This window comes from Falco punctatus, assembly GCF_963210335.1.
Source record: "Falco punctatus genome assembly, chromosome: 4".
Taxonomy (NCBI): Eukaryota; Metazoa; Chordata; class Aves; order Falconiformes; family Falconidae; genus Falco; species Falco punctatus.
This window is the reverse complement of record NC_137583.1, coordinates 64,855,424-64,873,413: the sequence shown is the minus strand read 5'-3', so window position 1 is coordinate 64,873,413 and position 17,990 is coordinate 64,855,424. Positions and strand designations below refer to the sequence as shown.

General features: G+C 37.1%; 1 long non-coding RNA gene across 4 annotated transcripts in view; it reads right to left on the bottom strand.

The window, feature by feature from the left end:
* Positions 1-17,772, bottom strand: part of LOC308062611 — a 46,859-nt gene extending 29,087 nt beyond the window's left edge. For all 4 annotated transcript variants that reach the window (XR_013927640.1, XR_013927641.1, XR_013927642.1 and 1 more), the window contains exon 1: positions 710-17,772. This is a non-coding gene — a long non-coding RNA (uncharacterized lncRNA). The remainder of the gene's footprint in view (positions 1-709) is intronic.
* Between the last annotated feature and the right edge of the window lie 218 nt (positions 17,773-17,990).

Here is a 17,990-nt window from a genome sequence, read left to right as displayed (position 1 = left end):
TGTGTGCCCCATCAGATTACCTGTTCCTAGTGATGAAAAAGAGGGTAATAACCAGCTTAAGTTTGTTAGGAGACAGAGGGAAGACAAATACCCTGCTGGTAATGCTGCTGCTGTGGATAATGTGTTTTTTAGATCCCATTATGCAAGACTCTAGGTTGTGCTCATAACCCAGAAAACGGTTTTAGGATAAAGAAATTTAAAATGAGTGCGTCAGGTTCTCAGGGCCTATGGTTTTGCAGTGGGGCAATATTTTCATGATGATGTTCTCACAGTCAGTCAACAAATTGTGTTGTTACACAATACGTAGTTATCATAATTGAGGAAGAGACTTCTTTTGTTACACAATATGTTGACTATACTGACTCAGTGTCTGTTGAGGGAGAGAGTTAATTTTTCATGTTGGCCTGTTCCACAATAAATTACTGTGAGCTGCAAAGGAAAGGAACAGTGGAATCTGTGCTTCTGTCTGAATTACTGCAAGCTACAAATCCTGTAGCTAAAATAAAATAAATTAATCCTAACCTAAAAATCCTGTCTATATTTCATTTACCTATTCCTAGATAAGATTCCCATTCCCTCTCTTTCAAATTGCTACTGCCTCCAGGAAAATGCCATACGTTCTCCATGCAGCCCGCCTGTCTTGCTGGTCAGCTGGCAAGAGCAAACAAATGCTAGACATGCATTGGTGACCTCAGGAGTTTTCACCAACCTTCATTCCTGCTAGATCTTATTCCTCTGCATCATTAGTCACTTCAGACACTTCAGATCAAGGCAGTCAATCAGCGTAGCTGGCTCTGAGCTGGAGCGTCCTGCTGGCCAGCTGCCGCCGTGTGATTAACCAAAGGCACTGCCAGCACAGAGGCACCAGGCAGTCTACTGGTTTTGCAGACTAAGGGTGGCAGTGGTTGTAGCACTGAATCAGTCATCCTTCTCTGTCAAGTGGTGTCACTTAAACCACACGAACTCCCAGATGATGAAAACCAGACTGTGCTATTTGGAGGCACGTTGTGTTCGTTACTACTCTTTATCTCCACCTGCTGGAGTTTATTCCAAACATTCCCAACTCCAACCTCTGTCTCAGAAGGTTAAAGTACAAAAGCTATAGACTTGAGACGCAAATACCAGCGATGGTTATAACAGAGCTTTAACTAGACATGCATACGAATTTGTGGATATGGGCAAAAAATAATTCCAAAATGTTAAACTGTTGCAGATTGGCTTTTTCGGAACCAATGCTTCAGCTTTCCCTTTGAAAGGAGTTTTAATTTCTATGTTCATGTTTTCCTGTTACAAAGTAGTAGAAAATTAGTAGGATTTATAAAATGAAGAAACCAATTCAAAGCAAAACACACTCAAAAGGCAGATTTTTTTTGCATTTGCAGAGGATTCCAGTTTCTGCTAGAGCAGATTACGATTTAGCACTGTTAATTTTCTCCTGGAATGATAAAAGATAATGCTCATTTGTAGATATTACCAATATCTGAAAAAATCGTACACAAAACTAAAAATTCTTTTAAATTGGATATATTAAGAAAAACTGATATTTCTGCCTGTATTAAATGAAACCCAGAGCTTGGATAGCTGAATGTACAGGAATGTCAGTAACACTATTTAAAAATAAGTAGGAGAAAGAATTTAGTTCTTTAATCGGTTTCCTTATGTGTGGAACTTTGTGTGAAGGAAAAATAAACTGAAAGAATAAATTTTTCTCATACTCTGACAGATAGATAACTGTGGTTTATTTATCTCCTGTAGGAAAGTGAGTTCTGTTGCACAGGCTCAGTGCCTTTCAATGTTCCTTCTCCTCTGCTCATATATTTTTTAGGACATAGTTTTACCATTACAGTAAAAAGCAGCTGTTATGAGACATTATGGTCGTAAAAAGAGAAGTGATTTTGTATTGATGGTTGGGATGAAGAGTAGCCTTTAATCCAAGCTTCATATTTAAGGTTAATTCACTGGCATGGGATTAATGCCAACAGGTTCAATCCTGCTTGCTGGCTGGGGACGCCTGGGTTTTCTTCTTCATGGACCCAGGCACTAAGCACTAGGCTGTTATGCAGAATCACTGCAGGCAATATAATATTGTCTGTATTGTGTTTTCAGCTTGACTGGATGCAAGTGGCAAGTATGAGAAGTGTGCTGACTGCACATAGAAGGGCTCTCATGACTTGGTGGTTCCTTGTTGATTCTGGCAGCTGTTAGTGTATTTAGGGGGAGCACAGATGCAACTATGATTAGAGATGTACATATCTTCAGAGCTGAAAACATGATGGGAAGACTAAATTTATTTCCAAAGTCTAGAAACATTGCAAAACAAGTATCCTGAGTAACCTCTTTTAGTCATGTAAAAACTATTGGTTCCATATGTTCTAAGTCCTGTAGGGAGTGATCTGAGTTTGGCTCCAAGACTCTTGTAGAGCAATTATATTGATTTGGGCTTTTTTTTTTTTAGCTTGCCTGATAAGAAAGAGTACCTGCTGAAATAAAAGAAGTCTGCCTAGGATCAGTACTATAGCTTTGCCGAGGAGGCACAGAAAGCTCAAAATATGGAACCTGAATAAGAGATCAGTATTAATGGAGAGATTATTAATATAGATTTTTAACAAGAAAGAAGGCAAATTTTGTGAACTTTTTCATCTTGTCAAAAAAACCCCAAGAATATCTTTCATAGTTGGAGAGATTAGAGATTGGCAGGAAGTCAAAAATTTACTTTTCTCTGGAGTCGCAATATGGATTCACTCAGAGTAAGGGGTTCAGGAGAGCTTATCAAAATTTATTGTCTCTGGATCTGAATCTGTAGTGAATTAAACTCTTTGGAGAATATGTTCAGCTAACACAGAATATATGATATCAATCAATCAAGTTTCTGTGATCAGGAAATGCATTATACTATAGCATTCATGTATGAGATATATATTTTTCATAGCACATCATTCATACACTACAGAACATTTCATTTTGTTGTGATCTATCATTTAAAAAAGAGAATCTGGAATGTGATGCTACAGAAATTCTATTAGCTTAAATGTATTCACATCTGTACAATGACTTGGGATCTTCAGGTAGAAATGTTTAAATAGGTGCAAAATTTTCCATTGAAATCACTTCATCTTACATAAAATACAGTCTCAATTATATAAAAAATAGAGAAAGAAGATAATTTTCAATCTATAGGTATTTATAATTTCTAATAAAATCTGATGCTATAATCTTCATTTTTGTGGCATTATAAGGTACATAAATGGTTTACAAAACTATAACAACTATCTAGGAATACTGTTAGTTTAAAGATATGGCCTTTAGCATTTAGACCTTGCTTTTCTACAAAATCAGACTTCAATGTGTTAATTGTGTCCATAATTGAAAATAAGATTAACCAAATCTTCTTTTAGTTAAATAAAAATCAGGGGGTGGATTGAAATTTCCTGATCTTAGACATCTAGGTTTATTTAAGTTTTGTGATGTCTCATACCTGGCCTCCATTTGACACTCTAGATACATTATCGCATACCTGATATCTTCGGTCCTGCTTGTAAGATCAGATCTTAGAGGTGATTTAGAGACTCTCAAATGGCACTAGGTGCTCATGTTTAGGCAGCAGAAGTCTCTGCTGGGTGTATTGTTAGGCCATCAACCAAAAATTCAGTTTAATAGAGCTTCATTTAGGGGATTACTTGTACTCTAAGCTCCTTATACAGTCCACAAAGGTCAGTCATTCAGTTCATTTGCCTCGAAATAGTCACCTAACGTCAGCATGAAATTCTTTATGATATCTCACCTGGCTTCCATATTTTCCTCCAGAAGAACATGGGTTTTCAGTGAGTCTTACCTATTGATCCTCCATGTATATCTTAGATTCTCCAGGACACCTCAAACTGTACTAGAAATCTATGTTTCAGCAACTTTATCCAGCCCTTAGTTGATTCAGATGATAGAATCTGGAGAGCCATGCAGCTGATTGGATGCTTGTGTCCACAGTGAGTCCTGAATAGCTCTCCAGACATCTCCATACAGGCACTTACATTCATCTGTCTTCAGCCACGAGCAGCGAGCCTCACCTCCTATATTTCATTTAGAGGTAATGGGACATCAAGAGACAGTTGATCCATGTGGTAATTCATCTGGAGGGAATTTAGATGACTAAAAGTATGCTAAATGAATCACACTCTGAAGATTTATTTTAGTTGAGTTCTATTGTTATTTCCCTTCTATCAAGCAATCAAAAAAGGAAGGCAGGCAGGAAGAGAAAGAAAAGGGGGGGGGGGGGGGGGGCGGGGCAGGGAGAGAGAGAGAAAGAGAAAGAAAAATAAAAGAAAGATAGGAAGGAAAAGAAAGGAAGGAAGGAGGAAAGGAGGAAAGAAGAAAAGCAGGAAAGAAAGAGGGCAGGTATGAAGAAAAAAAAGCAAGCAAGCAAGAAAGGGAAAGAAAGCAGGCTTCTGACTGCTAAACATCGACGCACACATGAACACTCACACGTGTATGTGTAAATATGTATGTTTTTGTGAATATTTGAAATCATCATAAATACAGAAAATCATATACTGATTAGAAACAGAAATAATCAGTGTCAAATCATTCAGGATATGTGGAAGTATCAACCCTGCGTTAGGATCCTGGAGCTATTTACTTTGTCCCTATCCTAAGCTCTTTCTTGAATTGTCTCCTGCTTCCACAAGGGACTAAAGACCACTTCACTAGCTGAGATCTACAGCATTTATGTATTTATATATAATGTGCTTATTAGAAACATTTCAATGACAGGAATAAGTTTGTTACTTGCTACTCATACTATAGTGCTCATTAATATTTAATGTTAATGTTTTCATGTTTCATTATAACTGATACATATTGGTATTGAGAAGAACAGCAAAATGTTTTTTGGTGAGTGTGCACATCTACAACTAATGACAACACTTGGGATGTCTTGCACATGGTAGATACTGACTAGAACTAAGGTTCGCAGTATTGGAGTGGAAATGAGAGTAACCTGCCTGTAAAGTAATCCAGAAAAGGACATATAGATGTTACCTATCCTTCAACTATGCACATACACAGGTTTATGAGAGGAAGGCTCTGCTGTCCCACCTGTGAACAGGTAGTATTGATACACCTACTACTGTCCTGTAATCCAGACCATGTAACCTTCCAAAGAAACAGAACTAAATTACGAAATTTTGGGTTAATATGTGACAAATGGAAATTGCCTGTAACAACCTTTTTTTCTTCTTCAATTGTAGGCAATTGTTCTTTTCAGGTATTAGATCATTATTGTCTTTTCTTTCTTGCTTTACTACAGAGTAATCTTGCTGTAGGTATCAAAGATGATAGGAACACAAGGAAAATAGCAGTAAGGAAGCAGTAAGTGGACATGGTAGCACTTGTTAAAACACAGTTATAATTGGGGGAAAAAAAAAGAAACCCTCAGAACACCTTTGAGAGATGCTGAGAATGAAAATGTATCTCTTTACTGATAGATAACCTTGGGCTCTACAGAGAGATACTAATTTTACGGCAGAGTAAAATCTCTGTGCCTTTCCCTCGCAACCTCTCCCTGTCCCACAGCATACTTTTCTTTCTTTTCTCCCTGGGCTGAAAATACCTTACCATCTTTCTGCCTCTCTTTCCTCTTCCTCTAATTACATCTCCTCTGCTTCACAGTCACCAACTATCTTTTCTTTCAAAGATAGTCTAATTGATACGTACTAACTAAACTTTGAGCCACTGCTCTTTAGCAGTATTTAGTTTTTAAAGTTATTTCAGACCTAAAGAAGGACCTGTGTGACTGAAAACATGTCTAATTTCTCCAGCCACACCAGGTGGTAGAATAAAAGGTACCGTGTCTGCCTACAGACCTTCTCTTGCTTTGTTACAGACCTCCTATGGAGCACTGGTGTGAGTTCAGAATTCCCTCTACTTGAACCTGAAGTGCTGAGGAGCAATTTTTTGACAAAGCATTATGACTCATTAGTGACTCAGAAACTGAGCTGGCTCAGGCATCCCGTGGGGATTTATATCAAGGCACTCAATATGATTGATTCACCTAGTACTAAAAGCAAGAAGTTCCTCTGGGTACCTGGCAATACTAAGAATGGTTTCTTAAGTTGTCATCTCATGGCTCCCTTCTTGTTTGGTGTTAGTGTCCACTTAAATGCCAGTCTTTCCATTCTCAGAATTGATACTGAGATTGGAAAAATGCCCAGAGTATAACCAATAGCAGCAGTAAAAGCTAAGGCTATGAAATTGCTGCCTCAAGTAAACATGTTACAGTTCTTTGGAATCTGAGGTAGAATCTTTTCAGAAAAAGAATGGAAAATGATAATGAACTTATAGTGAAAAATAAACCAAAATAAGAGATGGCACAGACACCACCACCACCACCACCCCGGTCTTCTTTACATAGCATTAAGGAGCAAAACAGTGGTCAAAACCTAATTATTTTTTGTTTTCTTTTTGAAGACATCTGAATATCATAATTTATTTAGAAAAGTGTTTATTTAGCAGGGAAACTGAACAACCAGCTATAAACCAGGGGAATAGTTTTACTTTGCGTCAATAATAACACCTGTTAGCTAGTTAGTACAGGGGAAAAAAGTATATGTGCACTAAATAAGTAGAATAATATTCATTCATATCTACTTAGAGCAACAATAAGTCTAGAGGCCTAAACTAAAGGTTTTGAGTTTCCACCATCTTTAGACCACAACTACTGCAGACTGTCTGCACCTCCAGGGCCTCTTGTGGATCCTCTCAACACTCATAAACTGACTGTGGTTTGTCTGTAGGATTCTACTGTAAATCTAATCTGAACGTGTTCTTGAAAAAGACAGGAGCAGAAATACTGCTAAACAAGCTATACAGGACCTGTCAAAAGAAAGGAAACAAGATCACCATTTCACATTTTCATTCCTCCTGCAAATTACACATCTGCAATATATAGGCTGATTTTCTTCACTTTTGCAAAGGTGACAATACCAATAGTTTAAAGGGTTTCAAAAATAGAAATTCTTGTCTTGTTTTGACAATAAGTGGAGTTACAGCTAGATTTTAAATTCATAGAAGGTTGTCAATTTGTCTGAAAAGGTATGTATATTTTATGTATTTGCCAGTATAAATGAGAAAATATGAACAAATTACAGAAGCCTTCGTAGGGCTCAATGTACATTGAATAGCCATTGAATGATGATGAATCTTGTGAAAGTACAGCTATATGGTCTCTGCTGTCACTTCAGCAATATCTAGGCACTCAAGGTTTCCATCAAAGTCCAAGACCAGACTGAGAACTAGTTAAGACTGAAGCTCTAGCAGGATAAGATGAAATAATGAGTTATTGAAATCATTGACAAAGCTGGCACTGATTTAAACACAAATATCATCTATTTCATGGTCTTCTTTTTCATTGCTGTTCCTTTTTTTACTAATTTTTAAGTTAGAAAATGGTAATAAAAATGATTAGCATTTCTCATGAGGTAAAAAAACATACAAAACCTTTATCTCACTCAAGCTGCTCCAAAGTTAACTTTATTGTGTTGGCTATATGCCTTTTTGTTAGTATCCTGTGTTATTATTCTAAGGTGTTCGGTTCCTTTTGGGAGACTACCTGTGTTTCTCTTCACTGTGCCATTGCCCTAACTCTCCTTGCCAAAGTTAAATTTATGATTTCGTGTTCCATATGCTCAATACTACATTGAAAGCAAACATTTTAATTCCTTGCCACCTCTGAAAATCAGATAATAAATTTAATCTTGGCAAAACCAATTAGGAATAAGTAAGTTCAACAAAAGGAAAAACAATGCTAAAAATTAAAGAGGATTCAGACCATCTTCTTTGAAGATTGATATGTCTGAAAATATGGTGTTCCTCTATCCAGGTATGCCTGTGTTAATGCTCTAAATAAGGCCAGAGCAAGGAATTAAGCACTTTCATGCTCCATAGTGTTTCATTATTTGTATTTCCTTGGCATGGTTTTGGCTAACATTATTAGCACTATCCTAGACAATGCCTGGGTAGTGATAAGGGGACAGCATGCCCTGAGGACAAACCAATGAAACCGTCCTGTTTTGGGCTGTATCACAGATGGTGGCACATTTTCTTTGCCAACACACCTATTGACTGAGAGGAGAGAGAGCTCTTCCAACTGAGAGCACCTAACTGAGTAGGAGTCACCCACTGACGGCAGCAGCCCTCACTGTCTCTTAAATAGTAGCCTGGTAGGAGGGGATTTATTCAGATGTTTTAGAGTCTTTGCAGTCAAAGAAGGTTTGAATGTAATTTCCTGCCTTCCAGGAGACTGCCCAAACCATGAAGAGGAGTCTTTTGAGATAATATGTTTTTCATTATTTTTTTTTTTTCAGTTGAATCCATACATTTAGGTAGTCATGGCTAAGAATTAAATGGCTACAGAAGAGTAGGTAAAAGTAAGACTCCTGCCTGTTGGCTGCGAAAAGTCAAAAGTGTGCACTTCAGATTATTTCAAATTATGGTGTTTTTTTCTATACTAACTCTCTAATGGAATATTAATATACAAAAAAACTGGAGAGGGATGTAGGAATCTATAGGTCTCCACTCATTTCCTGCTAGACTGCCTACTTGGTTCTTGTTCCATTTTTCTTTAATAGTTGCATAGTGTCTCTTTTCCATCTCTTGAATTTCCCACATAGTTTTGAAGTGAGGTCTGTAGAAGGTTGTTTTAACAGATTACAAAAGACAAAATTAAATACATGAAAAATGTGTGCAGTTTTATTTATCTGCAGAAACACATATGATTGAACATTAGAATTTTTGTTAAGTTAGCAGCTGGTGTATTTGTTATATGTGTGGTACCAGCTCGCTTTCTGTGAACCTTGTGTGCTAAATTGCAGTGTTGTCTCTCCAGAATACAAGTTACTTTTGTCATGGAGAAATAAGAAAAAAATGGATTCAAATAATATTGTGTTAAAAATGGGCTGAAGTTCTGCATAGTGAGAGCTCTGAGGAGGATGGGGAGGGGAAAAAAAAAATCACACACTTTTGTAGACTTCTGTAATGAAGTCTGCAGCTTTTGGCTCAGGGTTTATTTTTCAAACAAATCTGCAATAGTAATTTCCATTTTGAATGCTCTCCCAAAGCATTGTAATTATTGGCAGCATTTCAATATGCATTGAAAACTGAAGTTGAATTAATATTTTATTAATTTTTCATACTTAGACCAGAATCTGGAAGATTATTTGATTGTAGTAGCTGTAGAAAATATTACACATGTCTGAGTTTTTGAGGTTATATGATACATACTCAGACATTACAGTGACCTGTAGGTTTGGAATGTAGAAATGAACTGCATAATTATTTTACAAGTGGTAAATGGTGGGAATGTGTACTAAAATGATCCAAAACAACAACAACAAAAGATAATCAGCCATAAGGATAGGTAAATGGATAGGGGAGGACAGTTATTCACTTAAATCTAATTCTTACACATAATAGTTCTGTATTAAAAAAAGTTCAGGCTACACTGTGTCAACCAAGCCATGGTGTAAATTAATTGCCATACCATGCCGTAATCTGCTGTAAGTGTGCTTAACTTCCTTCTGTGAAATGGAGAGCTTTCTTTTCCAACTTCTACTTAATTTCTGATTTTGATATATGTATAGCATCTGTACATTTAATCAGCATAGTTCACAGTGTATTACTTTCTTGTTACTAATATAACTAGTATTTTCTATTTTATTAGACCAGGATTTTGATGCTGTTCAAATCAAGGCATACCCTGCAAACTGTACATTTGTTTACTAACTTAGAGCTGCAGCAAATAGTAAGGAGTAAGAGAACCTGATGAGACTGGAAGAAGTAAAACTGGAATCGTTACTGTGTGTTATTTGTGTTGCTGTAATACATTGATGTAACACAGTTCTAAATTTTAATCCAACAACAATTTCTCTTTTTAGGTGTACAGGATTTTCACATTTCTGACTGATAATTAAAATATCTCTCATTATGATATCTAAAGGCTATGAAGATGTGAAGAAAAGCCAAAAGAAATGTTGCAATGTGACTTTGGAAAAGTAATGAAATGGCTAACTAAACACTAAAGCTTGTTCTATAAATCAGGAATGAAGCCTTAATTTAGAAAACTAAAAATTAATGCATCTTAGGTATGGAAAGTTTTTTTTCAAGACAGTTCCAGTTATCAGCAAATTACAAGGTTTTTTGTTCATGTCCCCTCCTCCTAGGAAATTTGTCCTTCTCAGATGCTACCTGATGGAAATGAAAAACTACAAACTACTCTTGTAGTCATATCAAACAGACACAGCTGTTAGGGTAGTCGTCAGCTTGTCACTTCTACATGTGTTGCCACAGTGTAAACGCTACAGTGCATTTAAAATATCTACTTTTGCATAGGTACTCTTTGGATTGTTTTACCCAAAAGCATTGCATACAAAGAGTTATATTTCAATTTGCTTTCCTGCCAGTGACAAGGGAAGAAAATAATGTTGTAAAATACTAAGGGTTGGACAGTTTGACTTACTGTAGTCCACAGGAAAAGGAGAAATATGGTCTACATGTGTAGGACTTCAACATGGAAGTGTTTCTTGTTATTCTTGTAGTCTTTCTGCTGAATTCCACTGAATTTGATTTCTGAATGCCATTTTGCTTTCAATATAAGAAAATTCACTTGATTTTAGCACATCCCATCCCACCCACGTATAAAATGTAAACGTTTGTATAATGTTATCTTTGGTGTCAAATGTCAGGCAAACTGGCTTTACATTGCACACTGGATCGTGCTCTGTAAACACACATTTCCCTACATAAGATAACATCCCCTCCAATATGCAGAAAATAGCAAAATTTTCTTCTATACTTCTATACACTCTTGTATAAATGAAAGTTGATTTTTGCAGTGACAAAGCCAGAATGAGCAGAGGCTAGAATATGGCTGAATTACAAGAACCTATTTGTTCAACTTTTTAAAGCCATTTAAATAAAGGAAACATGTTCAGATATTTTCATGAATCTGAGGGATTCTTTGAGAAACAATTCAGACTTTGAATTTATTAGGAAAGACAGTGAATATATTTTATCTGCCCAGCAAATTGAACAGGAAGTGTACAGTGGCAATCTGAAGAAAATTCTCCATCTGAATTCCTCAAGCTGTGGAGCAGTGTGCTCTGAAGGGAGAACCGTGAGTTCTGCCACTTCATTAGTGCGTTTTACTTCTTACTCTTTCTTTCTTGTTTTAATATATTAAACCTTGTCCAGTATAATTTGGACACTAGGTTACATAAATTTGAATGCTTAAATATTTTCACAGGACTAGAGGGAGAAAAATAAGTTAGTTTTGCTGATAAGAAATCACATTTCAGATGCCAGAGAAGATTAGAATGTGATGAAGAATGCTGGAATGGAAAACTAATTTAGTGGCATTATGGTAGTTTTGAAGAAAAGGTTAGGGGAAAAAGTACATTAATTTTGAAAATGAAGCTTGCCTTTCACAAGTTGTGTAAGTTTATATAGTTTTATGCCTTGTCCAACTTTTGACTTCATATATAAAATACCAATTGACTTTGACTCCTGTGTAGTTTTTAGGGTTAGAGGAACTTTTTCTGCTTCCTCCCTTCATGACTTTCCAATACAGTACTAAGAAAATGAGACTCATCACTGTTGTCAGTTTGACAGCTTTAAACAGGAAACATTTCTTGTCTGTGAGCTCCAATTTCAGAAAATTGCATTTTTATGTATGGTGAAAGACTGGAACAGGTTGCCCAGAGAAGAGGTAGATGCTGCATCCCTGGCAACATTCAAGGTCAGGTTGGATGGGGCTCTGAGCAACCTGATCTACTTACAGATGTCCCCGCTCATTGCAGGCGTGTTGGGCTAGATGACCTTTAATGGTCCCTGCCAACCAAAACTATTCTACGGTACATATGTTTTTACAGCCATGTCTTGCATTTCTTCATGGTAGCCTACTTTGCCTGCCCTTAAAAATCACCCCTAAAAATTATAATTAAAATTAATTGCCAGGGATACGTGTCTTGCTTTAAATGCTGTGCTTTGGATAATGTTCAGGGCTATTGGTGAACTGGTCACAACAATACATCTAGTTATATGGGGTGTTTGTTGGGGCGTTTTTTGAGTGTTTTAAAAAACATAAATGTCAAGGATTTTTTCAGGAAATGAGTAATAGGATTATTAACTTGAAAAAGGAGATTTGTTACTATATTTAGAAAAATAGCTATGTTGCTTTTTTTAAAAAAACACACGTTATTTTGCTTATATTTGCTTGCTTTCTGTGTATGGTCTGGACATCTGCATTTGAAGGTCTAGAAGCCACTTGTGTGTTTTACATAAAGCACAGATACTGGCATAGGCTATGGCTCATAGGATTCCTGATTAGCAATTCATAGGGGGGTATTAGAAGTCTTGCTACATGCTCTGAGCCTGAGCCTTAGTGATACAAGCAGACCATCAGCCAAATAATTTTTGCCTGGAACTTCAGCAAATATGTGTGTATTTGTGTGAGAAAGAATCTAGTTGTTATTACTAACTATTCATTTGCTGAGAGTAAATTGCTTGTTACTATTGCTACTAATCCAATAAATGCAACTACCTTTAGCTAAATCTGAGGTCCTATAGGATCTCAAAATTTATATTTCTTTGCTCCTTTGAAAGAGAATAAACCTTTTTTGTTTATTAACTAGCTCTTCCTAGTATTGAAATGCAGCACTTCCTAGCACAAGCAACTTACTACTGTCATCTGCCAGAAAAAAAAAAGAGAAAAAAATACCCAAACCAAAGGCCTAACAATAGTTGCAGCTGGAAAGGTAGCTAAAAATACACATTTATCATTGTATAAATAATTGGCCTGCATACAGAGACTGTGCTGACAGTGGTGCTGACAAAACTCTACCCCAGACAGTTAACAGTTTGAGATGAATTATCATGTCTGAAGTTTTGGGATTGAGAAACTGTTTAGAAGTGTCAATGTTTCTTGGGAGTATTATTACACAATACTCAGAATTGAATGTCATCATTCAGTTTTAGTGTAACTCAAATAGTAAGTTATCATGTTTAACTCAAATTGACCAGATGGTTATAAAACTATGTGGACATAAGATGTGTGATTGTGTTTCAGAGCAAAGCTTTGTATAGCTCTGTATTTTGCTTGTATAGTGGTTGCCCTGATAAGAATAAAACAGGTATAATGTAATTGTTTTGCTATTTTCAAGTCAAGTGATTTCCTGACAGTAAGGTTGTTTGTCCACCTTTTATTCATGTAGAGCAAGGATCCCACCAGTTTCACCTGGTGGTTTCTGTGTCTTCTGGAAAATAGACTATCTAAAAGATTGATTATCTATCCATGTCTACCAGTCTCCATGCCATTCATGATTTTGTAGAGCATGGTAGTCTCACTTTTTTTCCTACAACTATTTAGTCACTTCTTTTACAAATTCTGTTTTATACCTTTTAACACCCTTTTTGTTCTTCTCTGGACCTTTTCTAGTTCTGATAAATGTTTTTTGGGGTGCATCAGTGTTCAAGGTACGGGCAAACCCATGAAATTTTCTTGTTTTAATAATAAAATTTTGTTTTTCTAATAATTTGTAATATTTTCTTCTGAGTAATGCATTGATATTTGATATCTATTATATTATTTTGGTAAAAATATATATAATAGATAGTAAAAACATTGATATTAGTGATATCTATTGATATAAAATACTGCATTGATATAGATAGGGGACAATCTATCATACAGCCAGGTTTTATCCCTGGATTACCATAATTTGCTTAGAAACAATATTTTTTTTGTGTGCAGCTGAAATTTTCACTTTATGTGCATCACTTCATGTTTATCTGCATTGCATTTTATCTGTCACTTAGGTGCCTGGCCACTGAGTATTTCTACGGATTTCTTCAGTCTGCCCTCATTCTTACATCTCTGAGTAACTTGGTGTCATCAGCAAACTGTCACTTTGCAGCTTCCCTCCTCTTCCAGTCTTTTAGATCTGTAAATGAGTCCATTGTGGTGGTATTTTTTTAGTCATTGACTTGTTTTATTTTTGTCTTTTGTCATTCTTTCATGAAAGTGTGCCTACACAGTACATAGTTCTTCACTGCACCACAATCTAAATAGTTTCCCCATGAGATGAAATTAGTTCACACTGAGTTTAAATTTTTAAGTGGTAAAAATGTTAGCATTAACCTGCATTAAGATTTTTCTTTTGTCATACAGCTCAATCACTCTTCAGAACTAAAGCTTTCTTTGTGCCTGTTTTGTCACTGGGAATTTTAAGCATGAACAAATTAAAAGTGGTAGGAAATCTTGATGCTAGTTTTTGCTTTCCCCCGTTTTATCTAGTTTAGAAGTCTTTATTCCCTGCTGTCTATTTCTACAGCTTCCCATTCTCTCAACAGCCTAGAATTCTGGCACAGTTCATCCATCAGATTGAAATCAACTCCCACTTCTATATTTGCCCCTCACCTGCCAAATGAGGCTGGGTTTGCTTACCTGGAGTAATAACAACAGCACAAGGACATCTTGTTTTAAAGCCACTTGACCATACCTGTACATACTTGCAAAACCAGAAAAGTATAGAAGAAAATCAGCCTCTGTCTTTGTAAATTACTGTGCAGGATAATGTTACAGCACTCTCCAAACTATCAAGCTGCAACAAAGTCTTTTACCATCTCATACCATCACACTGTTCATGCCAGTTCCTCTGCTGCCTTCTCCTTGCCTCATCCAGAGCATATGCTCTCTCTCTTCTTTCTGCTTCTTCCACTCTCTTCCTCAGCTGCTCTCTCTTCATTGACTCTTAACCACTTAACTTAGTCAGTCACACCTGCACCTTATATACATCCGCCAACACCGCCCCTGAAGCCAACCCACAGCTGTATATTATCAGTGCTAATTAACCCAGCTTCATTCCTCTACAGGACAAGAATCTCCAGATAATTCTTTGTTCCACACCTTTTTTAACACTTCTTGCCATTAACCGCAATTTCTATGTCTCCTTATCAGCCCAGTTGCTTTTATTTTCACAATCCCTTTCTCCTGTTTACCTTCCCCTCTGCATTTCTATCATTTGAAACTCTCAAGCTTTTCCTAAATTAAGCTAACACATCCAGCTTCCCCTAAGCCACTTTGCTCACTTCATTTATTTATTTTTTTTTTACTTCTGTTTGTGTTTATAGATGTCAGCACCTCTGCAGAGCAGTCTGTCTTTGGGCATGCTTTTGTATAGTTTCTTTCTCTCTAAGGAAGTGGGGTTATGAAGGACACCCCTGTTATCAAGACTAATATAAGAAGTTATTATGTATGGTCAAGTTGGCTGACATATTGGTTGTCTGGGGAGTTAGAAAGGAAAAAGCCAATTTAAAGTTATATTAAAGAGAAAATTAATTTTAAGATTCCAGAATGGATTAAAAGTAAAGACTGGAAAATTAATTTACTTGGATTAGAAGTAGTTGTTGGGAAAAAGAGGTATTTCTGAGAGGAAACCTTTGTTTACTTTTGACTAATGAGGTTCAAACTTCATTAAAACTTCATTATGGTTAGTTTTTAAACAGTGATTAGAAATTCTTGGCTAAATAAAAACATACAAGGCCAGAAAATTCAAGCAATATCAGGGAATGAGCTAAGTTCCTATCGCGTCCACCCACTGAAGTCAGAGCTGACAACTAGATTTTGCTTAGATGGGAGCCACATGAAATTAGTGACAGCGTGAAAAAAAGACCAAAAGAACCTGCAATATGGACCTTTGAAATGGACTGCTGAATTTGGTGAGATCAGGCACTCAGCACTTTGATGAAACTTTCTGTAGATGTCACGGAAAGTTTAACCCATAACTTCATATGCTGTAGAATCAAAGAAGTGCAAAAATACTTGTAATTAGTGATTTGCATGGAGAAGAGACAGTTTCTGTCAACTAGCCAGTCAGGCAAGGGCAACTGCAACTCTCACTTCAGGGAAAATTATTGGGAAAAAATTGATAATGTATAATTTTGATCAGCTGAAGTAATTTTAGAAGATGGAATAGCAGGGCTTTGTGAAAAAAAAAAAGATTTTTAATGGATTATGTCACTTGATAGGAAAGATTTAATGTGTATATACGTTTATGTTAATCTTGCATATATCCTTGTGTGCTATGCCTCAGTTTACTAACATAGGATAAGTGTACGTGTGTACACATCATTGTACATCTTTCATCACGAATTGTGGTGACTTGACAGCAAACCCCACTTTTACTACAAAGAAACAATAAGAAAGAAGGAAGAAAAACAACCTTCTCCCCCAGTTTTGGTAAAATCTTCAGCTCACTCACTAGAGATAGAATTCACCACTTGTGAAGCCAAGCTCCAGCTGTTGGTCCAGGCTGGCACATCTGCCCTGAAATCTTACACTGTATCTGCCAGCCCTGGGTTTGTGCCTGCGATACCCCAGCCATCTCAAACAGAACTACCTGCCTGTATTCAAGCAGCTGACAGCTACAGGTTAACCTGGAGTAGGCATGAGGATAATGCTGCTGAGTCTAAAGTAGACATCTATACGTTAGATACCCCTGGCTCTAAAGTGAGTTTACACAGCTGACGTGTATGCAGAAATGCACATCATGTCACTGCACAACTAGTCCCTCCTGAAGTGTTTGTAGCTATCTATTGCAGCACTCCAGACATGCAAACTATCCCGTGTTTCTGTGATGGTGACTATGTCAGTATTCCTGCTGCACAATGTCTTCCAGCTCTTCCTGTTTGTTGTCCGTGTTTCAAGCATTGGCATAGATGCACTTCAGCTGTGCTATCGATCTCGCCTCCAACTCTGGCACGCTGCTCCCAAGCTCATCTCTAACGACCCTGGGTTTATTGCCTTCCCCCTTTGAATCTAGTTTAAAGCTCTCTGAAGAGCCCCGCTAGCTCCCAACCTAGGATCCTTTTCCACCTTTGAGACAAGTGAACCCCATCTGTTGCCAGCAGGACTGGTGCCGGGTAAACTGATCCATGAACAAAACCTCCAAAATTTCGCAGTTGGCACCAGGCCCAGAGCCAGGTATTGATCTATGGGATCTTCCAGTAACATGCCCCTTCATTCCCTGCAACTGGTAGGATAGAAGAAAACACTGCTTGTACTCCTGATCCCTCAAGCAGTCACCCCAAGGCCCTGAGTTGTCTCTTGATTGCCCTCAGAATTCTTGCCATTTGGACTTCATTGCCCACTTGGAAGACTAGTAATAGGCAATAATCAGAGGGCTGTACCAGACAGATTAAGAAACTTAATATTTTGACAAAATGCAGTGCCATATTTAGCTCAGTATTCCCACATTAGACACTCTGTTGAGGATGGAATACCTGAGCGGGAAATGTCACAGGCTTGGCGAGGAGACTTCTAGTACTGTTGTGTACTTGATTTCCCTATTCAGGTATGAAAGACAAGCAGAGGATTCCTCCATGAAACAGGTCAGTGAGACACTGTAGGCACAAGAGCACATCTAAATATCCTCTTCCTCTCCAGTTTGGTGCTTACACAAATTACTCAAGGCTGCAGGTTAGATGTGATGTCAACTGACTGTTTAAACTGCCATGTCCCTGGAGTAGACCTAAATCTGGAATAGGAATTTCTCTCTCCCTTCATTACTATTAATTTAGCCAAGATATTTTAAAAGTATTTTTCTCCCCCCAAAAAGAGTTCTTCAGAACACTTCTTTTTCTTCTAGACTGTGTTTGCCTCCATGGAAGCATTTTCCCTTGAAAGACCAACACATACAACATGCTAAATTTCTTTGGTCCCTTTCTGGTTTGTTTGGTGGTTTTTTTTCCCTCAGCATATCAGTGATAATAGGGACACTTTGCAGTGTACACAAGTCCTTTTATTGATTTTCCAGGATTAGCTCATCCTAAAAATAAAAGTTTGTCCTAAAGGAACACTCAAGACTATTAACTCACAATTCTGACATACCAAAATTTTTCAAGAGGAGATGTTGAAGATACCCAGGGTTCTACATATAATATAAAAT